We start from the raw sequence: 25,373 nt of genomic DNA, 5'->3' as shown, positions 1-25,373 counted from the left end.
GGAACCAGAGAAGCCCATCAAGAGATTACCTGAGACCAGATTAAAGGAGGACAGGTCCTGCACACACCCTAATCTTGTCAGCAGCCCCACCCTTGAACTATGGCTATAACACCGTTAGGGGAAACACTGAAACCACCCACCCTGGCCAAGCAAGATAGTAGTCACTTGCATGAGTTATCTTAACAACAGGAGGTCCTGGTAAGGAAGGCAGAACTAACAAGCTACCACCAACTGGAAGAATTCCGGAAAGCTCAAAAGGAGAGAGGAGGAGGAGCTTCAAGATGGCGGAAGAGTAAGTCGTGGAGATCACCTTCCTCACCACAAATACACCAGAAATACATCTACATGTGGAACAACTCCTACAGAACACCTACTGAATGCTGGCAGAAGACCTCAGACTTCCCAAAAGGCAAGAAACTCCCCAAGTACCTGGGTAGGGCAAAAGAAAAAAGAAAAAACAGAGACAAAAAAATAGGGATGGAACCTGCACCAGTGGGAGGGAGCTGTGAAGGAGGAAAGGTTTCCACCCACTAGGAAGCCCCTTCACGGGCGGAGACTGCGGGGGGTGGAGGGGGGAAGCTTCAGAGCCACAGAGGAGAGTGCAGCAACAGGGATGCAGAGGGCAAAGTGGAGAGATTCCCACACAGAGGATCAGTGCCGAGCAGCACTCACCAGCCCGAGAGGCTTGTCTGCTCCCCTGCCGGGGCGGGCAGGGGCTGGGAGCTGAGGCTCGGGCTTCGGTCGGATCGCAGGGAGAGGACTGAGGTTGGCAGCGTGAACACAGCCTGAAGGGGCTAGTGCGCCACGGCTGGCCGGGAGGGAGTCCGGGAAAAGGTCTGCAGCTGCCGAAGAGGCAGGAGACTTTTTCTTCCCTCTTTGTTTCCTGGTGCGCGAGGAGAGGGGATTAAGAGCGCCGCCTAAACGAGCTCCAGAGACGGGTGCAAGCTGCGGCCATCAGCGCGGACCCCAGGGACGGGCATGAGACACTAAGGCTGCTGCTGCCGCCACCAAGAAGCTTGTGTGCGAGCACAGGTCACTCTCCACACCGCCCCTCCCGGGAGCCGGTGCAGCCCGCCACGGCCAGGGTCCCGTGATCCAGGGACAACTTCCCCGGGAGAACGCACGGCGCGCATCAGGCTGCTGCAACGTCATGCTGGGCGCTGCCGCAGCAGGCTCGGCCCGCATCCATACCCCTCCCTCCCCGTGGCCTGAGTGAGCCAGAGCCCCCGAATCAGCTGCTCCTTTAACCCCATCCTGACTGAGTGAAGAACAGATGCCCTCAGGTGACCTACACGCAGAGGCGGGGCCAGATCCAAAGCTGAACCCCAGGAGCTGTGCGAACAAAGAAGAGAAAGGGAAATCTCTCCCAGCAGCCTCAGAAGCAGCGGATTAAAGCTCCACAATCAACTTGATGTACCTGCATCTGTGGAATACCTGAATAGACAACGATCATCCCAAATTGAGGAGGTGGACTTTGGGAGCAAGATATATTATTTTTTCCCCTTTTCCTCTTTTTATGAGTGTGTATGTCTATGCTTCTGAGTGAGATTTTGTCTGTATAGCTTTGCTTTCACCATTTGTCCTAGGGTTCTGTCTGTTCACTTTTTTTTTTTTTTAACTATAGTTTTTAGCACTTGTTATCATTGGTGGATTTGTTTTTTCGTTTGGTTGCTCTCTGCTTTTTTTCTTTCTTTCTTTCTTTTTATTATTTTTTTAAAAAAAAATTTAATAATTATTTTTTATTTTAATAAATTTTTTTAAATTTAATTTTATTTTATCTTATCTTGTTCTTTCTTTCTTTCTTTTTTTTTCTCCCTTTTATTCTGAGCCATGCGGATGACAGGCTCTTGGTGCTCCAGCCAGGCATCAAGGCTGTGCCTCTGAGGTGGGAGAGCCAAGTTCAGGACATTGGTCCAAAAGACACCTCCCAGCTCCACATAATATCAAACGGTGAAAATCTCCCAGAGATCTCCATCTCAATGCCAAGACCCAGCTCCACTCAAACCAACAAGCTACAGTACTGGATAAAGACAGGACCACAACACCACCCAATAGCAGAGAGGCTGCCTAAAATCATAATAAGGCCACAGACACCCCAAAACACACAACCAGATGTGGACCTGCCCACCAGAAAGACAAGATCCAACCTCATCACCCAGAATGCAGGCAATAGTCCCCTCCACCAGAAAGCTTACACAACCCACTGGATCAACCTTAGCCACTGGGGGCAGACACCAAAAACAACGGGAACTACGAACCTGCAGCCTGCAAAAAGGAGACCCCAAACACAGTAAGTTAAGCAAAATGAGAAGACAAAGAAATACGCAGCAGATGAAGGAGCAAGCTAAAAACCCACCAGACCTAACAAATGAAGAGGAAATAGGCAGGCTACCTGAAACAGAATTCAGAATTATAATAGTAAACATGAAGCAAAGTCATGGAAATAGAATGGAGAAAATACAAGAAACTTTTAACAAGACCTAGAAGAACTAAAGAGCAAACAAACAGTGATGAACAACAAAATAAATGAAATTAAAAATTCTCTAGAAGGGATCAATAGCAGAATAACTGAGGCAGAAGAACCTGCCTCAGTTCTGGTGACCTGGAAGATAAAATAGTGGAAATAACTATTGCAGAGCAAAATAAAGAAAAAAGAATGAAAAGAACTGAGGACAGTCTCAGAGACCTCTGGGACAACATTAAATGCACCAACATTCAAATTATTGGGGTCCCAGAAGAAGAAGAGAAAAAGAAAGGGACTGAGAAAATATTTGAAGAGATTATAGTTGAAAACTTCCCTAATATGGGAAAGGAAATAGTTAATCAAGTCCAGGAAGCACAGACAGTCCCATACAGGATAAACCCAAGGAGAAACAGGCCAAGACACATATTAATCAAACTGTCAAAAATTAAAAATAAAGAAAAGATATTAAAAGCAGCAAGAGAAAAACAACAAATAACATACAAGGGAATCCCCAAAAGGTTAACAGCTGATCTTTCAGCAGAAACTACAAGCCAGAAGGGAGCAGGACATATTTAAAGTGATGAAGGGGGAAAACCTACAACAAAGATTACTCTACCTAGCAAGAATCTCATTCAGATTTGACGGAGAAATTAAAACCTTTACAGATAAGTAAAAGCTAAGAAAATTCAGCACCACCAAACCAGCTTTACATCAAATACTACAGGAACTTCTCTAGGCAGGAAACACAAGAGAAGGAAAAGACCTACAATAACAAACTGAAAATAATTAAGAAAATGGTAAGAGGAACATACCTTTCAATAATTACCTTAAATGTAAATGGATTAAATGCTCCAACCAAAAGACATAGACTGGCTGATGGATACAAAACCAAGACCCGTATATATGCTGTCTACAAGAGACCCACTTCAGACCTACGGACACATACAGAATGAAAGTGTGGGGATGGAAAAAGATATTCTATACAAATGGAAATCAAAAGAAAGCTGGAGTAGCAATTCTCATATCAGACAAAATAGACTTTAAAACAAAGACAATTACAAGAGACAAAGAAGGACACTACATCATGATCAAGGGATCAATCCAAGAAGAAGATATAACAATTGTAAATATTTATGCACACAACATAGGAGCACCTCAATATATAAGGCAAATACTAGCAGCCATAAAAGGGGAAATCGACATTAACACAATCATAGTAGGGGATTTTAACACCCCACTTTCACCAATGGACAGATCATCCAAAATGAAAATAAATAAGGAAACACAAGCTTTAAATGATACATTAAACAAGATGGACTTAATAGATATTTATAGGACATTCTATCCATAAACAACAGAATACACTTTCTTCTCAAGTGTTCATGGAACATTCTCCAGGATAGATCATATCTTGAGTCACAAATCAAGCCTTGATAAATTTAGAAAATTGAAATCGTATCAAGTATCTTTTCCGACCACAATGCTATGAGACTAGGTATTAATTACAGGAAAATATCTGTAAAAAATACAAACACATGGAGGCTAAACAATACACTACTTAATAACCAAGAGATCACTGAAGAAATCAAAGAGGAAATCAAAAAATACCTAGAAACAAATGACAATGAAAACACGATGACCCAAAACCTATGGGATGCAGCAAAAGCAGTTCTAAGAGGAAAGTTTATACAATCCTACCTTAAGAAACAAGAAATATCTCAAATAAACAACCTAAACTTACACCTAAAGCAATTAGAGAAAGAAGAACAAAAAAATCCCCAAAGTTAGCAGAAGGAAAGAAATCATAAAGATCAGATCAGAAATAAATGAAAAAGAAATGAAGGAAACGATACCAAAGCTCAATAAAACTAAAAGCTGGTTCTCTGAGAAGATAAATGAAATTGATAAACCATTAACCAGACTCATCAAGAAAAACAGGGAGAAGACTCAAACCAATAGAATTAGAAATGAAAAAGAAGTAACAACTGACACTGCAGAAATACAAACGATCATGAGAGATTACTACAAGCAACTATATGCCAATAAAATGGAAAACCTGGAAGAAGTGGACAAAGTCTTAGAAATGCACAACCTTCCGTGTCTGAACCAGGAAGAAAGAGAAAATATGAACAGACCAATCACAAGCAGTGAAATTGAAACTGTGATTTAAAATCTTCCAACAAACAAAAGCCCAGGACTGGATGGCTTCACAGGTGAATTCTATCAAACATTTAGAGAAGAGCTAACAGCTATACTTCTCAAACTCTTCCAAAATATAGCAGAGGGAGGAACACTCCCAAACTCATTCCATGAGACCACCATCACCCTGATGCCAAAACCAGACAAAGATGTCACAAAGAAAGAAAACTACAGACCAATATCACTGGTGAACATAGATGCAAATATCCTCAACAAAATACTAGCAAACAGAATCCAACAGCACATTAAAAGGATTATACACCATGATCAAGTGGCATTTATCCCAGGAATGCAAGGATTCTTCAATGTGCACAAATCAATGAATGTGATATACCATATTAACAAATTGAAGGAGAAAAACCATATGATCATCTCAATAGATGCAGAAAAAGCTTTTGACAGAATTCAACACCCATTTATGATAAATACTCTCCAGAAAGTAGGCATAGAGGGAACTTACCTCAACATAATAAAGGCCATATATGACAAACCCACAGCCAACATCGTCCTCAACGGTGAAAAACTGAAACCATTTCCACTAAGATCAGGAACAAGACAAGGTTGCCCACTCTCACCACTATTATTCAACATAGTTTTGGAAGTTTTAGCCACAGCAGTCAGAGAAGAAAAAGAAATAAAAGGAATACAAATCAGAAAAGCAGACAAAAAACTGTCACTGTTTGCAGATGACATGGTACTATACATAGAGAATCCTAATGATGCTAGCAGAAAACTACTAGAGCTAATCAATGAATTTGGTAAAGTAGCAGGATAAAAAATTAATGCACAGAAATCTCTGGCATTCCTATATACTAATGATGAAAAATCTGAAAGTGAAATTAAGAACACACTCCCACTTACCATTGCAACAAAAAGAATAAAATATCTAGGACTAAACCTACCTAAGGAGAAAAAGACCTGTATGCAGAAAATTATAAGACACTGATGAAAGAAATTAAAGATGATACAAATAGATGGAGAGATATACCATGTTCTTGGACTGGAAGAATCAACATTGTGAAAATGACTCTACTACCCAAAGCAATCTACAGATTCAATGCAATCCCTATCAAACTACCACTGGCATTTTTCACAGAACTAGAACAAAAAATTTCACAATTTGTATGGAAACACAAAAGATCCCGAATAGCCAAAGCAATCTTGAGAAGGAAAAATGGAGCTGGAGGAATCAGGCTCCCTGACTTCAGACTATACTACAAAGTTACAGTAATCAAGAAAGTATGGTACCGGTACAAAAACAGAAATATAGATCAATGGAACAGGATAGAAAGCCCAGAGATAAACCCACACACATATGGTCACCTTATCTTTGATAAAGGAGGCAAGCATATACAGTGGAGAAAAGACAGCCTCTTCAATAAGTGGTGCTGAGAAAACTGGACAGCTACATGTAAAAGAATGAAACTAGAACACTGGCTAACACCATACACAAAAAAAAACTCAAAATGGATTAAAGGCCTAAATGTAAGGCCAGACACTATCCAACTCTTAAAGGAAAACATAGGCAGAACACTCCATGACATAAATCACAGAAAGATCCTTTTTGACCCACTTCCTAGAGAAATGGAAATAAAAACAAAAATAAAGAAATGGGACTTAATGAAACTTAAAAGCTTTTGCACAGCAAAGGAAACCATAAACAAGATGAAAGGACAACCCTCAGAATGGGAGAAAATATTTGCAAGTGAAGCAACTGACAAAGGATTAATCTCCAAAATTTAGAAGCAGCTCATGCAGCTCAATATCAAAAACACAAACAACCCAATCCAAAAATGGGCAGAAGACCTAAATAGACATTTCTCCAAAGAAGATATACAGATTGCCAACAAACACATGAAAGAATGCTCAACATCATTAATCATTAGAGAAATGCAAATCAAAACTCCAATGAGATATCATCTCACACCGGTCAGAATGGCCATCATCAAAAAATCTAGAAACAATAAATGCTGGAGAGGGTGTGGAGAAAAGGGAACACTCTTGCACTGTTGGTGGGAATGTGGGATACAGCCACTATGGAGAACAGTATGGAGGTTCCTTAAAAAAACTACAAATAGAACTACCATACGACCCAGCAATCCCACTACTGGGCATATACCCTGAGAAAACCATAATTCAAAAAGAGTCATGCACCACAATGTTCATTGCAGCTGTATTTACAATAGCCAGGGCATGGAAGCAACCTAAGTGTCCATCAACAGATGAATTGATAAAAAAGATGTGGCACATATATACAATGGAATATTCCTCAGCCATAAAAAGTAACGAAATTGAGTTATTTGTAGTAAGCTGGATGGATCTAGAGTCTGTCATACAGAGTGAAGTAAGTCAGAAAGAGAAAAACAAGTACCGTATGCTAACACATATATATGGAATCTAAAAAAAATAAAATAAAATTGGTCATTTAGAACCTACGGGCAAAACTGGAATAAAGACGCAGACCTACTAGAGAATGGACTTGAGGACATGGGGAGGGGGAAGGGTAAACTGTGACAAAGTGAGAGAGTGTCATGGACATATATACACTACCAAACGTAAAATAGATAGCTAGTGGGAAGCAGCCGCATAGCACAGGGAGATCAGCTCGGTGCTTTGTGACCACCTAGAGGGGTGGGATGGGGAGGGTGGGAGGGAGGGAGATGCAAGAGGGAAGAGATATGGGGACATATGTATATTTATAACTGATTCACTTTGTTATAAAGCAGAAACAAACACACCATTGTAAAGCAATTATACTCCAATAAAGATGTTTAAAAAAAAGAAAAAAAGGAGAGAGGAGACACCAGTCCATATGTCCTACCAACCTCCCAGAATCCTCCTCACTGGAATCCATCGTGGCTGAGCGATGCGTGCACCACCAGGAAGGACCCTGAGTCAGACCAAATATGGACCAAGCAAGATGATCAGCCAGAGACAACCCGGAAACTAACCCCATTACTTTAAAACCCGAGACTTTGGACCATGTGGCAGAGCAGTTCTCCTGGGGTCCCTCACCCTGTTGTTCTCCACCGGGGCACCCCTTCCCAATAAAGTCTCTTGCTTTGTCAGCATGTGTGTCTCCTCGGACAATTCATTTCCAAGTATTAGACAGGAGCCTACTCTCAGGCCCTGGAAGGAGTCTGCCTTCCTGCAACAAAACTCCTCACCAAATCCTCCCAGGTTGGGACGCACAGTTTCTGAGCTGCAGGAGCCTGCTGTGTCCCCCTTTGCCTGGCAAAGCAATAAAGCTATCCTTTTCTACTTCATCCAAAACTCTTGTCTCTGAGATTCAATTCAGCACCGGTGCACAGAGGCCTAGTTTTCAGTATTATAGGCACATCTGCTGGCATTCAGAGCAGAAGCGCCTCTCCCTCAGCCTGCCGGCACCTTCCCAGCTGCCTCCCCTGAGAAAAGGAGAAGTAGGAGCTGTTTCTCTTGGCCTTTTCGGTCTCATTAAAGTAGAGCCACTCCGCCAAAGGAATGAGCCTGGCTCTGTCTGGGTAGGGCACAGAGAGAGGCTCAGGAAATTGTTGGAGAAAAAGAACAGTGTGGGCCCCAGCAGTCCAGGAGGGCTTCCCGAGGGGGGGGGCCCATCCACTGTGATAAGAAGGGACAGAGAGGGTACTTCAGGGGTGACTCCCTGCCTGCACTGCATCCTTGGATCGAGCCTGGCTTGTGCCCTCATGCAAGCTGTCCCTTTATTTCCCTCGCATGGCTGAGCGAGGAAAGAGGAGGGGCCTCCTCTGTGGGTGAGCAGCCCCCTTTCCTCGCTGCCCACCTTCAGTGTGCACCCCTGTCTAGCTCTGACCTTACTGCTTCCCTGGCCCTGCCCTTGTGCAGTGCAGGCAGCTTCCAGCTGGTGGAGGGCTCACCCAGGCCAGACTCAACTCGTCAGAGATGAATGGCCCACCTGCCAACAGCCATGATCCACTTTTTGCCTGACATAATTTGGTCGGGTTGGTTTGATGTGTTTTTTTAAAAGTAGATGAAAAGGCTTCTTATTTTTTTAAGTAAAAAAGCTTTAACTTGAACCCCTCAGGTACATGAGTGGCCCAGAATTCCTGTGCAGCAAAGAGAGAGAAGATGAGAAGTCTCGGGACTGTCCTGCTCATTGGAATCATGTGACAGTGCTGAGACCTCCCCTTCAGGTGGGCCCAGCCTGGAGACGGATCCTGAGGACAGACTCTGAAGCCCCTCTCTTAAAGCCCACCTAGAGCTCTAACTGTGAGGCCCCCTGTTTATTCTCAGCTTATATCCTCCAGGTCAGACACTTCCTTCTAAAACAAAAACATTTCTAGTTTGAGGTAGTGATGTCCTCAACTGAAAATAACATCCCAGCCTATGGGGTTGGTGCAGTCTCAACAGCCAGTAAGAAGTAGGCAAAAGTCCTAAGGCAGGCAGCCTTCCTCAATTAAACAACAACAACAACAATATAACCTTCCTTTAAAAAAGCCATTTGCCCTTCTCCCTCCCCTCTCTTCCTTCCTGGAACTCAGAGGCAAGGCCTAGAGTTGCAGCAGCCATCTTGTGATCATGAGACAACATGCATGAGGTCAGAAGCGACATGCAGAGGACAAATGGCAAAAGGAAAGGGAGAGCCTGCCTCCCTAGTTGCATGGCTAAGCTCTCAACCTAGCCAAGGACTCCCTGCTGTCGCACCTCTTGCTGCCTGAGACAAGTAAACCCTTCCCTAGTCCTCCCACTCTCATCACTTCCCTGAAACTTGCAGTCCTATGTGGGATCACTGGCACACTTCTCTTGACTTCCTGCTACATTGGTGATCCTTAAGGCTCCTTTCCTCCCTGGTGCTCTTCCCTTCTAGCACCTTTACTGCTCTTCTGCATCCTCCCCCAGTCACTCCTCTCCCTGATTTACCCTTTAACTCATTGCTCCTTCAAAAGTGTCATGTTCTTTCCTGCCTCAGGGCCTTTGAACAAGCTGTACCCTCTGCCTGGACTTTCTCCTTCCCCTTTCTCGGTAGCTCTGACTCGTTCTTCAGATTTTAGAGAAGCTTCAAGAGGCCCCTGATTAGGTCAGACCCCGTCACATAACCCCATGACGAGCGCATCTTTCCTCCGGGGCCTCACCATGCTCACGGCTGTCTGCTCAGTGCTGCTTCCCAAGGGATCGGAGGCTCCTGGGAGGTGGGGACCAGGCCTCTGCGCCCCGTGCTACGTCCCAGCATCCAGCACAGCTCCCGTCACATAGTAGGTGCTCAATAAACCACTTTTGAGTGACTCAACAACAGTGCCCTCACACACTGGGATGAAAACACGTCACACTATGAGAGCCCCTAACACACAGGGACCCTCACCTGCAGGGGAGGCTCAGCCTGGAGGGAAGGTGGGCACTGAAAGGCACGGGATGGGGGGTGGGGAAAGACTGTCCGGCCAAGAGAAGGGCACAGCACGCCCAAAGGCCTTGCGAGGAGGGCGGTTTTGATGACAATAGCAGATGAGTAGAAGGCCGTGTGGAAGAAGGGGTCAGACCAGGCCACACAGGCCTTGTGGGACCTGGCCAGCTAGCTAGTCATTCTGGAGATAGTGGAGAGCAGCTTACAGCATGTTATGCTGATACAGTGACCTCGGCAGGTTTGCGTTCTGAAAGCCCCCCTCTGCCCCCAGCGTGGGAATGTTGGAGAATGGAGAGGAGACACATGGACCCCCAGACTGTCCCCTACAGTACCCAAGGGCGAGCACCTAGGCCTGAGGCGGGCCATGGGAGACACTCACCTCTGCTCTCTTCCAAGAGTTTTATGTGTGTCAGGGCATTTAACCCCCAGTAAACCTGGGGTGGGGAAACTGAGGCACGGGTGGTTTAGAACCCGTCCAGGTCACACAGCTGGTTAGTGGTTGGGCCTGGCTTGAACTGTGCCTCGGGGTGGCCGTGCCATGGGGTGGTGGTCTCTATGGCAGGGCAACGGTGGGAAAGAGAAGACTGCAGAGGAAACGGATTAGATGGAATTGGGAGAGGGGAGGGTCTTAAAAGAAAATCTGAATCAAACACGTAACAATGGTAAGATTTGCTAAAACTGGATGTCACAGCCACTCATGTTTTCCATGCTTGAAACAGTGTGTATGTGTGTGTGTGTGTGTGTGTGTGTGTGCGCATGTGTGTGTACAGACACATGACATTGTTGCTCCCTGAAGGTCATCAGGGATCTTGGAAACAGCTGTTTCCGTGTCTTGCTGGGACCAGACACCAGAAGAGAGCAGACTGAGGAATGTGTGAGACTTGAGAACACAGAGACAGAAAGTCTAGACTATTCTTTGGAGAAATTCTACTTCAAAGGGGAGGAGAGACAAAGGTCAGTAGCAGTGATTGTATAGAGTGGAGATTTTCTTTTAATTTTAAAGAACTAGACATTACAGACTTGAGTCTCCTATGAACCTCTCCCCCAACCTCATTCCTCTTCCACGTTCCCAAAGGTAATCGCTGTCAGGAACATACTGTCTGTCATTGTCATGCACGGTTTTTATATTTTTACTACATATTTATTTATCCAAAAACATTTTAAAGGATCGTTTTGTTGGGCTTTCATATTTATAGAAATGGTATCATACTGTCTAGATCTTTCTGGAACATGATCCTTTTCTCCTCATCATGATTGTGAGAATTATCAAGGCTGGTAAGTGTGGAACTGTTTTAACTTCTCCATGGCATCCTAGTGTACACACTCCCCTCATTTACTGTCTATTGATTCTTGATGTGCAGGGTTCCCCTTGAGCAAGAATGCTGCAGAGGATACTCCTGGACTGCCTGCAGGCTGCTATGTCTCCAGGACAGAGACCTCTGGGTGGGATGCCTGGGCCACGAGTGGCATCACAAGAGAGCAGGACTTACACTCCACCAGCGGTGGGAAGTCCCTCCACCTCCATCTCCTTCTGCACTTGGCATTGCTAGACTGCCCATGAGCAAGATTTGAGACGGCTGCGTCACCAACTGGCAAGCTCTGTTGAGAGACAGATTAAATACGAAGGAGTGGGAAATGTGCATTGGGTGGGAGGTGGGGAGAGAGAGGCTGGAGAAGGGGCCTCAGGGGAGGCACAGATCCCTGGAGAATAGTCTACAAGTCAATGCAAAGATCCATTTGGAACATTCCTCCTTCCATGTGGCACCATGATGCCATCTTAGACTTGCCAACTGTGCATGGCAGCCTTCCTGACCCCTCCCAGCCGAACCTCTCCTGCTCCCCCTGTGCTGCACCCACACCCCTGTCGAGGCACTGACCACATTGCATAATTGCTGGGTGTCTGCTAGCCTGTTGCCCCAAGAAGGACCCTGAGCTTCTTGAAGCAGGGACTGTATTACTCATCTCCTCAGTCCCCAGAACTTTGCCTGGGTCTGGCACATATTTGGTGCTCAATAAATAATTTTCGAATTGCTTTACAGTGCATTATTGTAGCTCCTACCTGCTCATGCTCCCTAAATGAGCATGTGGTTTTAGACACATGTACAATTTAAGGGGACGGAGCCACGTGAGATCCAGGAAGAAGGGACCCAGCAGAGTGGCATTGAATGCCAGCGCAAGACTTCTTTTCCCCTAACCTCCCCTGTCCAATTCTCTCTGGCCCTCAGCTACCTCCGAATCCCCCTTCTTCCTCTCACCTCTCCTAGTTGTAAAATAAATTAATACTCTTTAGCCTTTTCTATAAGAAACCAATCTCAGTTCTCTCTCCCTCTTTAGAAAATTCCTACATTAATTTATACTGCTTCCAATTGTGTTCTATCTTGCTGAGACCCAAGGAATGGCCCTGAGATCAGAAAAAGAAAAAAGAGAAACCCAAGGTAGGCAGACATAAAACAAGTTGAAAAGTCTAAGCTATAAGGGTAGATATAGGGGAAGAGGTAACATTCACAGCAAGTTCAAGAACGTCAAAACTGAAGTCGGGGGCTGATGACAGAAAACCAGTGAATGAAATGAGGAAAGCAAAATTCTCCAGTTCTTATTTTACTTTTATCTTGTCATTCCAGGAAAATGGTCTCAGGAGTAAAGGGTGGAAGGAAAGGCAAACCAAGTCAGGAAACATAGGACAGCTGAGACTGGCCAAATCTCCTTTTTTAATGGATAACTCGAGAAGACGGCCTGGGGGAGTTCTCCCGTGAGTGCCTCCAGGCTCTACACTTTACCCTGTCCTAGTAGCCCCTGAATCATCGATGACTTGTGTGAAGTCACGTGAAAACTGCTTTCAAGAAATGTGTAAGGTATGAGGTGGGACACGGGCTGGGGCTGGAGTCTGAGTAGATAAGCAGGCAGGGAAGATGTGTTACAGGACTAGAACTTGGGCCTTGGAGGATGGATGAACTTGAAAGGACTGAAAGTCAGCTGGACTGGCCCAGGGCTCCACGAAGACAACTGGGGGAAATCTTAGTGGCAAGTCCCCTTGGCAAAGTCCCTGCACCACTGTGGAAGTGGTTGACCCGAAGAGAAAACCAGAAGAGGATACAGTAGGAGTTGCTCGGGAGATGCTGACATTGATGGGAAAACCCCAGGGAACCTTGCTGAGGGATATGAGGTGAGTAAATTGTCAGGAGCGTGAACTAAAAATGCTGGCCTTGTCATGAGCATGGCCTGCCAGCCAAGAGCTAGGATCAGGGCAGACTTCCGCAGACACTGAAGCCTTGAGGTGGGCAGTACAGGGAGTGATTGGAGGAACCCAAGCTGCTCCTCCAGGTCCTCTAATCTGACCTTTGCTAGGGGGTCAACAGATGTCGTCAGACCCACAGACGTCCAGAAGACACAGGGAGGAAAGCATATGGTAGAGGACAGAAACAAGTTGAAAAATGACTGATGTGCTGGAGAAATAGGCTAAACCCAGTAAGCAGAGCAGATCATTAGAGTTAATATCAGGGGTCTTTGGGGCTAAAATCCAACTATCTGAGTAGAAGATGGGGAAGATGCTGTTTAACAATAGCATGTTTGATACTTTGGGCTTTTATTCACGTAGTCAGCAAAAATATTGACTCTGCAAAGGTTAACCCAAACGTGGGTTATACTCTGGAAGGTTAGTATCTGGCACAACTAGGTCTTTGTAGACTCAGCACAGGTCAGACCACACCTGAGGCTCTGTCCATGGAGTCCCACCTGTAGAGGGGTTTGAGCAGTGAGACCTGGTGGCATATGATGTGGGCCAGGACAACCTATCACAGGAAGAAAAGTCAAAAAACTGGGGAGGTTTCATCTGGAGGCAAGAAGACTCAGAGAGGATGTAAGAGCTATCTTCACATAAATGAAGGGTGTAATGGCAACAAGGATTCAGACTAGCAAGTTGTACCCCAAGAAGTAGCATTAGGACCAAAGGGTGGAAGCCAGAGGAGACGGCCTTCAGTTCTAAGGAAGAAACCCCTAGGACCCCTCAGAGCTGCTTGAAAGGGAAGCACTGCCTCAGTGGACAGTGTGTTCTCTGGCAAAGGGCAATCGTGCAGGAGATGCTGCAGAGGAAATCAGATGGGGCGAAGCCAGAGAAATGACCATTTCACCTCCAACTCCAAAGGCAGATTTCAGTCTTCGGAAAAATTCTCTCCAAATATTTAAAGATGATATTCATTCCTTGATGACAAAAGACAAAGGAGGCTACATTGTTTATACTGATGGGTTGACACAAATGTCATTTAAGAGGATTTTCATTTGTAAAACATCCTTAAGCCATTTAATTAGGTGTCAGAAAGCAGAGGAGAATTAAAATATGCTGTTTCATGGCAGGTGCTGTGGCTATGCATATTTTTTACCTTTAAATTAATCCTAAACAACCACCCTATGAAATAAATACTTTTATTTGCCTTTAATAGATCAGAAAACTCTGTGGCTCATAGAGGTTACATAATTTGAAATGAGATTGGGCAGATCATAAATGAGAAATCAAAAACTCAAAATGAACTTCGTGAGATTTCAAGCTTCCGATTAGGATATTAAGAAACTGGAAAAAGCATTACTCTCACCTTCCAAACAAAAGCTTCTGGATAATTTGCAAAATCACAACTTTTCTTGAATAAATAAGAGATCTGAGATTGTGGGACAAAACTACTAACCCAAAATCTAAGGAAAAGCAAGCACCTCCAATGAGAGATGGGACACAGCACTTGTTTATTTGAAGCAGACAATGGACACAATGTAAAATGGTAAGAAGAATTCATCTAAAACTTTTAACGAATTGCTAAATGTTAAGTGTGGGCTAATGTAACAATCCTACCCTAAAAACAAGATAACACTAAGAAGAATTTGAAGCCCGTATTGCACTGAGAGTGACCACAGCAATAACAAAACCCAAACACAGATCAGCTTATGACTGAATTGACTCAAATGCTGACACTAAAAACCTAGAAAAGAAGCGGGTGGGGGCGATATTCATTTACGGGAATCCAGGCATTAACACGAGTTATATTAGTCTCCATTACTGTATAAAAGATGTCATTTTCAAAGAAAAGGTACAAGACACACAATTAAGTGGGGTGGGGGAAGGAAAAGAAAAAAAAATGATGAGCAAGACCAGATTTCAATATGACACAGATGTTGGAACTATCAGACAGGAAATTTAAAATAATGATAATTAATACGTTAACATTTCAAATGGAAAAGGTAGACAGCATGCATGATCTTCAATAGAGACATGAAAATTATAACAAAAAGACAAATGGGAATGCAAAAAAAAATTGAAAGCATGATAACAGAGTTTAAAAATGCTTCAGTAGGTTTAACAATAGATCAATACAGTTTAGGAAATAATCAATAAACTTCAAGTTAGGTCAATATAAGTTATACAAACTAAAACACAAAAAGGAAAATAGTGAAAAAGAATATCCAAAAACTGTAGGCTAAAACAAACATACTAGATAATATCTAGCATACATGTATGTATTTGGAATCCCAGAAGGAGAGGAGAGAGAAACAGGGAAGAAAACATATTTAAAGAGATAATGGCCAGGAATTCCCCAAAAATTAATGATAAGACACCAAGACATAGATTCAAACTCTCAAAAAACATGAAATTAATAAATAAATCCACCCACACCCTAAAAAATCTAGACATAGATAAAGATAAAAGATAAAGATAAAATCTTGACGGCAACTGAAGGGGTAAGGAAAACACTACATACACTACACTACACTTATATTTGTTTAGAGGAACAAATATAACAATTACAGAAGACTTTTCACCAGAAACTATATGAGCCAGAAGAAAATATAGAGACATACTTAAGGGGCTGAAAGAAAAAAAAATCTATTATACATCCAATAAAATATCTTTTTAAAATGAAGGAGAAATAAAAACATATACATCAAACAAAACAAAACAAAAAAGGTATTGCCAGTACAATTACCCTAAAAGAAATGTAAAAGGAATTTCCTCAGATAGAAGAAATATGATACAAAAACCTAGATCTACACAAAGAAATGAAAGTGCTGGGAATGTCGTAAATAAAATGTTATATAAATTATACTGCTCTAAAAGTTAACTTATGTATAAATCAGAGTCAATAAAATGTTTCTGTAAAGAACTAAGTAGTAAATATTTTAGACTTTGTGAATCACACATGGTCTCTGTCATTTATTCTTTGTTTTTTTGTTGTTATTTTTGTTTATTAGGTTTTGTTTGTATTTTCTAGAGCATTTTAATATGTAAAAACCACTGTTAGCTTGCAGACCAGACAGAAACAGCCTTCAGGGAAGATGAAATAAACAAATGCTTCTCTATTCTCTAAATGTTTTTCTCTCCTAAGTTAAAACCCTGGATATTATGTATAAAACAAATAGTAGAAGACTCTGAAAGGTGGGGAGAAGAAAAAAGATGGGCTAGTGTCCAAGGGACCCAAGAAAAGACAGAGTGCTATCTCTGTTTGCTTTTCTTTTTACCTCATATATCCCAGGCTTGCAGTAGAAGAAGCTGGAAACCAAAAATAAACAAGCACAGATTTTTAAAACTCCCAAAAAAGCCTGTCTTCTCTAGCCAAAGAGCAGCAAAGGGGCTGCCCAGCAAGACGGAAAACTTTTAGACAATAATCTCTCAACTCCAGCCAAACACCATGTAAAACTGTGACCATGTCCTCCTGACACTAGCAAGGGCAAAGGGATAGTATGTACTTTAGCCCAAGCTATAATGAGAAGCCTTAATCCGCTGTCAGAGTGGTTTCAGAAAAGACTGAGTCTGACACTGGGACTTCCATCATTCTGAGCAGTAAGGTCTCACCACAGTGCCAGTGAAGGAAACATGGGAGCCTGGACTTCCACATCTACTGACTAAAACTACAGTTTCCTCCCCCTCTACAGTGGTATCAGAGGTGGCCTGGTGCAGAGTCATAACTTTTACCACTGCCCAACAGTAATGAGACCCACAGCCATGGTTTCAGTGCAGGCCTTTTGGGGGGCAGTAAAAATCACTCCTACTCCTCCCAGCCAGAGTGGTATCAACAAAGGGCTAGTGAAGAGCTGAAATATCGCCCCCACTCAGTAATAATGAGGAGCCTCTTCCCTTCTTGGGTGTCAAAGAGGCAAGTTGAAAACCTGGACTTCTACCCTCATTTGGTAGGTAATGAGACAGAACCCCTCTTCAGTCTCCTGATGGAGTAGTGTCACAATAAGCCAACAGAAACAAAAGGGTTAAATAAGATCCAGAGCTTCAAAACACAATTAAAAAAATGTCCAGGTTTCAACATTTCACTGGTTCTTATAACAAGAACCAACGAAATGTCAGTTTGAATGAAAAGAGATAAGCAAAAGATTAAAAAAACTGAGATGATATTTTTGAATTATATTACAAAGATTTTAAAGCAGACATCAAAAAAATGCTTCAATGAGTAATTATAAGTGTGCTCGAAACAAGTCTCAGCAGAGAAATAAAAGATATAAAGAAGAACCAAAAAGAAATTATTAAACTGAAAAACACTATACCTCAAATAATAAAATTGATGGATGGACTCTACCGTAGAATAAGGGGAGAGAGAAAGTAATCAGTGAACTTGAAGGTTAAGCAATAAAAATTGCCCAATCAGACCAACAGAGAAATAACAGACTGAAAAAAAAAAATGAACAGAGCCTCAGAGATATATAACATTGTAGCAAATAACCTAACATTCATATCATTGGAGACTGCAAGAAGAAAAGAAAGAGAATGAGATTGAAAAAGTATTTGAAGAAATAATGTCTGAAATTTTCCCAAATTTAGCAAAGTAAAAACAGATTTAAGAAGCTAGGAGAATCCCAAACAGGACAAATCTAAAGAAATTCACTCCAAAACATATCATAGTCAAATTTCTGAAAAGTGAAGACAAAGAAAAACGTCTTGAAAGCAGCAAGAGAGTAACTACACATTACCTAGAAGAGAAAATTTCAAATGACAGCATATTTCTCATAAGAAACTAGGGAGGAAGTAGCACAACATTTTTCAAGTGCTGAAATTAAAAACCCAGAATTATACATCCAAAGAAAACATCCTTCAGCAATGAAGGGGAAAACAGGGTATTCTCAGATGAAGGAAAACTAAGAGAATTTGGCACCAACAGCCCTACCTGAAGAAAAAAAAAACAGCTAAAGGGAGTTCTCTAAACAGAATGAAAATGCTAAAAGAAGGACTCTTGGAACATTAGGGTGGAAAAAAGAACAAAGGAAAGAATCAAAACATGGGTAAGTATAATATATTTTCCTTCTCCTTTTGAGTATTCTAAATTATGCTTAACAGTTGAAGCCAAAATTATAACATGATCTTATGTGGTCTTAAATGTGTGTAGAGGAGATATGTAAGACAATTATCTTACAAACTTAGAAGCTAAAAGGACCTAAAGGGAGAAGTTTTCTGTATTTTATTCAAACTCGTAAAGTGTGGACAACAGTAGGTTGTGATAAGTTATGTATATGTAATTTAATACATAAATACAACTAATGTATCTACACAAAGATACATACTCAAAAGTACTATAGATAAATTAAATGAAAATTCTAAAATATGTTTAATTAGTCCACAAAGAAAAAGGAAATTTAAAAAAACACATGCAAAACAGAGAGAACAAACAGAAAACAAAAATTTAAATGGCAGATTTAAACCCTAACATATCAATAATTACATTTAATGTATATATGCTAAATTCAACAATGAAAAGGCAGAGATTAACAGAGGGGATAAAACAATAACCCAACTTTATGCTGTCAACAAATAATTCACTTCAATTTTAATGTTATAGGGAAGTTGATAATAAAAGGAGAGAAAAAGACATATCATGCAAAAATTAAAAGAAAGCATGAGTGACTATATTAATCAGATAACGTAAACTGCAGAGCAAAGAAAATCAGTAGAGACAGAGAGGGACATTACATAATGATAAACGGCTCAATCCACCAAGAAGACATAAGAATCCTAAATGCATCCTCATCACACAATAGAGCTGAAAATATGTGAGGCAAATATCGATAGAACTGAAAAGAAAACAGACAAATGATTAATTTTGAAGTTGGAGACTTCAACACCAATCTCTCAACAATTGTTAGAATAATGAGACACAAAATCAGCAAGGAATAAAACTGAACAAACCATCAACAAAACGGATCTAATCAAAATGTATAGAAACCTCCGCCCAACAACGCAGGATTACACATTCTTTTCAAGCATCCATGGAACATAACCAGGCTAGACCACAGCCTGGGTCATAAAACAAAGCTCAACAAGTTTCAAAGATTAAAATCCTACATTACATGTTCTCTGGCTACAATAGAACCAAAATAACAGAAATAAAATGACAAAGATAAAAGGAAAATCTCCAGGTATTTGGAAACTAAGCAATACCTAAGTAAGTCATGAGTTAAAAAAGAAAGCCTAAGAAGAACCAAAAAACACATTGAACTGAATGAAAATGAAAATACACCATATCAAAATTCGTGTGATAAAGCTAAAGAAGTGTGTTATGATTCTGTTCAAGCTGCCATAACAAAATACCACAAAATGGGTGTCAACAGAAATTTATTTCTCACAGTTCTGGAGGCTGGAAGTCCAAGATCAAGGTGCCAGCTGATTCAGTTTCTGTGAGAGCTCTCTTCCTGACTTACAGGTGGCTTTCTTCTCACCGTGTCCTCATGTAGGAGAGAGGGAAAGAGAGGGCACTCTGATATCTCTTCCTATAAGGTCACTAATTCTATTGAATCAGGCTCTACCCTTATGACCTCATTTAACCTTAATAACCACCTTATAGAATCTATTTTAAATACAGTCACATTGAAGGTTAAAGCTTCAACATATAAATTTGAGCAAATATAATTCAATCCATCACACAGTGTACAGAGGGAAATTACAGCACTAAGAAAAGAAGAAATATCTCAAATCAATTATCTAAGTTCTCAGCTCAAGAACCTAGAAAAGGAAGACAAAAATAAACCTAAATCAAGCAGAAGGAAGAAAATAATAAAGATAAGAGCAGAAATCAATGAAATTGAAAACATAAACCCAATAGAGAAACAAAAAGTTGGTTCTATGAAAATTTCAATAAAATTGGCAAAACATTAGCAAGAAAGAAGGGAGAAGATACAAATGACCCATATCAGGAATGAAACGAGAGATCATTAAAGACCTGGTAGACATCAAAAGAATATAAGAAAATACGACAGACAACTCTACACGCATAAATTTGACAATTTAAATGAAACAGGCCAATTCTTCAAAAATTACAAAGTAGCATAACTCATGCAATGTGAAATAGATAATTTAAGAGGCCTATAACTACTAAGGAAAATGAATTCATCATTTAAAACTACCCCTAAAAAGTATCTATGCCCAGAGTTTCATTGGAGGAGTCTATCAAACATTCTACCCAATATTTTCTGAAAATAGAAGAGGAAGGAACACTTCCCAGTTAATTTTATGAGGTTAGTATTACCTTGATACAAAAACCAGACAGAGTACCATAAAAGAAGCTACAGACTGATACCCCTCATGAATATAGACATACAAAGTATTAGCAAATAGGATTCAGCAATTGATAAAAATATAGCATGATACAAGTAAAGTATATTCCAGGGATGCAAGATTAGTTCAATACTGAAAATCAATCAAAACAGTCCATTATCTTAACAGACTAATGAAGAAAAATCATATTAGCATTTTAATTGATGCAGAAAATTCTTTTGACAAAATTCAACCTTAATTCATGACAAAAATTCTCAGACATCTGAGAATAGAAGAGAACTTCCTCAATTTCATAAAGAGCATCTACTTGGTTATGAAAGATGTTTTCCTCCTAAAGTGGAAACAAGGAGCATGTAGCCACTCCTACACTATCACTCAATATGGTTCTGGAAGTTCTACCCACTGCCATCAGGTAAAAAAGAAAAGGCAAACAGATCACAAAGGAAGAACTGAAACTACCACTTCATGCAGATGGCATTATGATCTATGTAGGAAATCCTAAGGAATCTACAAAATAAAATCCTAGAGCTAATAAGTGAGATTAGTAAAGTCACAGGATATCAATGTATGAAAAAATGTTATATGTTATGATAGGATATGATCAACATATGAAAATCAGTTAGACTTCTTCTATATTCTAACAATGAACACTTGGACAACAAAATTTAAAATGACTCAAGAAACAAAATGCTTCATTTCTAAACATACAAAAGACTGTATAAATCTAAGAAAACATGCTAAATCTAACAAAGCAGATTTTGTGCACTGAAAAATACAAAATGCTGGTGAAAGAAATTGATGAAGATCTAAATAAATGAAGATAGATATCATTTTTATGTACCGGAAGCCTCAATATAGTAAAGGAGTCAATTCTCCCCAAATTATTATACATGTTTAATGCAATTCCTATCAAAATCTCAGCATATTTACAGAATTTTAATAGATACATTTATATAAAAAGGGAAAGGAACAAGAAAAGTTAAACATTTTTTTAAAGAAAAATAAAGTAGAAGGAATCAGTCTATCTGATTTCAAAACTTGTTGTATAATGCCAGTAACCAAAACTACATAGTACTTATGGAAGGAAAAACATGTAACAATGGGACAGAAATGAGATCCCAGAAATAGACAGATGTAAACATGCCCAACTGATTTTTTACTAAGGTGCAAAAGTAATTCAATCCAGGAAGGCTTTGCAATAAATAATTAGACATGCACAAGCAAAAAGAAAAAGAAAAAAATGAACTTTAATGTAAACATTACACCTTAACAAAAATTAACACGAAATGCAACAGGGACTTTTTGCATGTAAAATATAAAACTATAGAACTTGAAGAAGAAGAAGCAGAAGGAGAAAATCTTTGGGATCTAGGGCTAGGCAAAGAGTTCTTAATCTTGACACCAAAAAACATAATCCAAAAAAGAAGAAAATTGATAAATCAGACTTCATTAAAATTAAAAATGTTTACTCTAAGAAAGATTCTGTTAAGGGGATAAAAAGACAAGCTATAGACTATTAGAAAATATTTGCAACCCACATATCTGACAAGGAGTAGTACCTAGAATATATAAAGAATTCTCAAAAATTCAACAGTAAAAAAATCAAACAATTCATTTAGAATACAGGCGAGGACTTGAAGAGACATTTCACTAAAAAGAATATAAAGACAACAAATAAGCACATGAAAAGATGTTCAGTGTCACTAACTATTGGGTAAGTGCAAAATGAAACCACAGTGAGATATCACCACACACCTGTCAGAATGCCAAAACTAAAAAACAGTGACCGTACCAAATGCTAGTGAGAATGCATAGAAACAGAATCAAAACTTACATTGCTGGTAGAAATGTAAAATGGGGTAGCACCTCCAGAAAAGTCTGACAATTTCTTTAAAAACTAAACATACAACTACCAAACAAACAGCAATTGCACACTTGGGCATTTATTCCAGAGAAATGGAAACTTATGATCATGTACAAAAACCTGTACTCAAAAGTCCATAGCAGCTTTATTCATAAAAGTCCCAAAGCAGAAACAACCCAGATATTCTGCAACAAATAAATGGTTAAACTGGTACATCCATACCACAGACTACTACTCAGCAATGAGAAGGAACACACTGCTGATATACGCACCAACTTGGATGAATCTCCAAAGATTCATGCTGAGTGAAAAAACCCAATCCCAAAGAAATGCACACCATGTGGTTCCACTTATTTAACATTCTTGAAATGACAAAATCATAGGAATGGAGAACAGAGTTGTCAGGGGTTAAGGATGGGGTGGAGAAGCGGCTCTGCCCAGATCTGGCTCCTCTTTTCTGAGCATTAGCCCTTCAACATCATGGTAGGCCTGGGACAGACAAGGGCTGCTCTCAGCAGAACCAGAACTTGTCTCTGGCCAGAGAGAATCTCCAAAGATGTGTCTGTAGGAGTAGAATAAAGAGAGGTTTGACTCAAGCATACAAGCATTTCAATAAGTTACTCTTGATGAAAGTGATAAAAGTTAGGACTTTTTTCAAATTACCGAGTGTGTCCTGGCGTTTAGATTTGGTTTCGATAGGCCATGTCCACCAAGAAATTGCTAAAGTCAGATTCTTAAAAGAGTTTAGGTCCCTCCAAGGAACACTGGGAGAGGGGAATGCAGCCCCAGACACCAAGATGGGTGTGAATTCTTTTTTGACAGAATAGTGGTCCTATCACGGTAGTCCTAATCTCCAGAAAAAGGAGATTAAGAATGGGAAAGAAACAATGCCTTAATTTTGTAAAATGTCGTTCTTAACTTGTGCATTGTTTTTATTTTTTATTGAAATATAGTTGATGTACACTATTATATAAGTTACCGGTGTACAATACAGTGATTCACAATTTTTAAAGGTTATGCTCCATTTATAGTTATTATAAAATATTGGCTATATTCCCTATATTATACAATACAAACGTGTAGCTTATTTTGTACCTAATAGCTTGTACCTGTTAACCTCCTACCCCTATGTTGCCCCTCCTCCCATCCCTCTCCCAACTTGTAACCACTAGTTGGTTCTCTATATCTGTGAGTCTGTTTCTTTTTGTTATATTCACTAGTTTGCTGTATTTTTTGGATTCTACTTATAGGTGGTATCATACAGTATTTGTCTTTCTCTGTCTGACTTGTTTCACTTAGCATAATTGTGCATTGGTTTTAAATTCTAGAAAGGCCTTTGCACTCTGTTGACCTGTTCTGGAAATCAGAAAAGCAAATCCTACCCCTGAAAGGGAATATGCAGTCAGTAGTGTCTGGAGTGAGGGTGCAGGAGCTCACCCCCCAGTGGCCATTCAGACCATGGAGCTTTAGAAATACAGGTTAGGATTGCTTCGAGGGTCTTGCGGTCCACTCTTACCCATTCAGCTGACTGATGGGGAAATAGCAGCCCAGTGGTACTCAGTCAAAGCGTTCCCTGAGCATCTCCTCATAAACTCGGTCTCTCCTCCCCTCGCTGGGTGTTGTGCTGGACAGCTCCAGCCCCAAGCAATGTCTTAGGGTTGGGATGGCGCCAGGCCCTGTAGGAGGCTGAGAGGAGGAAGCAAGCCTGGGCCCTGTTGTCACAGAGCTGGCCCCTGAGGTGGGGAGAGGGTCTCCAAGCATGACAGAGAAAACCATGTAAAGCTGTCCACTTGCAGTAGAACTAGGTGCTGGAGCTGACCCCAGACTACAGGGGCTCTGAGAAACCAGACCAGCTGAGCCCACAGTGACGGCTGCACAGGTGTGGGTGGGTTCAACACCTGCCCAAAGCTTGGGGAGAGTCAGCTGACGCTTTGTGGGCAGACTGAATCCCAGCACCATCACTTCACAGCTGGTGCTGCTACATCGCCTCAGTGTCTTCATCTGTAAAACAGGCATCACTCTGGTGAGACCCGACATTGTATTAACCACGTCAGAACCACACAGTGAGCAGAAATGCACAGAGTGAGGCCGAAAGCCCTTGCCCAGCCCCTCGCCAGGCCTGAAATTCCCCTGTAAGCCTCATTCCCTAAGGGCCTATGGGAGCCATGGGCATTTAATTCCAAGAATGGGGATGGCTTGGGAAGAAGGCACCTACATTTGATGAATCAGCCCACAGCTCCCCGAAGACGCTGCTGAAATCAGTCCCCAGGACGGGACGTCTGGCCTCCAAGGAGACCAAGGAGGGTCAGAGGGGTCCCTCTGCAGGTGGTGCAAGCAGGCCTGGATGGGCCCAGCTCCAGGGCTGGCTGAGCAGCCAAGGCCTGCGGGTTATGTGACCGTGACTTCAGCAGGAGAGGAGACCTCTGTCCACTCATTCCCACTCTCCTTCAAACAGTTACTGAAAACAGGATGCAGTGCCCCTGGAACTTCCATTTTCCACGCAGCCCATGGCTTGGGGGGCACGGGGGAATTTGCCTGGATTTCCGCTGTCGTTCGCCATTCACCGTGCGTGTGACTCTTTTTCTCCATCTCTGCAAGTCTCAGTTTCCTCATCTGTAAAATGAGGGGCATAGGGCCTCACCTCTTCTCAGGTGTTGCCAGGGTTGAATGGTGTGATTTCTGAGTAAGAGGACCCAGTGCAGGCCGGGGACGGAGCAAAGCTGGGTGTTTCTTGTTGGATAAATGAGCCGAGGGAGAAAGAGCCCTCTCCACCCCAGCCACCCTGACCTCCTTGTCCTCCCCTCCTTGGACTCGCAGCCTATCCAGCGGGCCCCCGGACCCCCAGTCTAAGCCCCCACCAAGTGCCTCTTCCACGCGGCCACCAGGTCTGACCATGGCACTCCTCTGCTCAAAATCCTTCTGTGGCTCCTGAGCGCCATGAGATAGGACCCGCACACCTTAC

The sequence above is a fragment of the Balaenoptera ricei genome, chromosome 7 (assembly GCF_028023285.1).
Source record: "Balaenoptera ricei isolate mBalRic1 chromosome 7, mBalRic1.hap2, whole genome shotgun sequence".
Classification (NCBI taxonomy): Eukaryota; Metazoa; Chordata; class Mammalia; order Artiodactyla; family Balaenopteridae; genus Balaenoptera; species Balaenoptera ricei.
Note: the sequence above shows the minus strand (reverse complement) of the source record.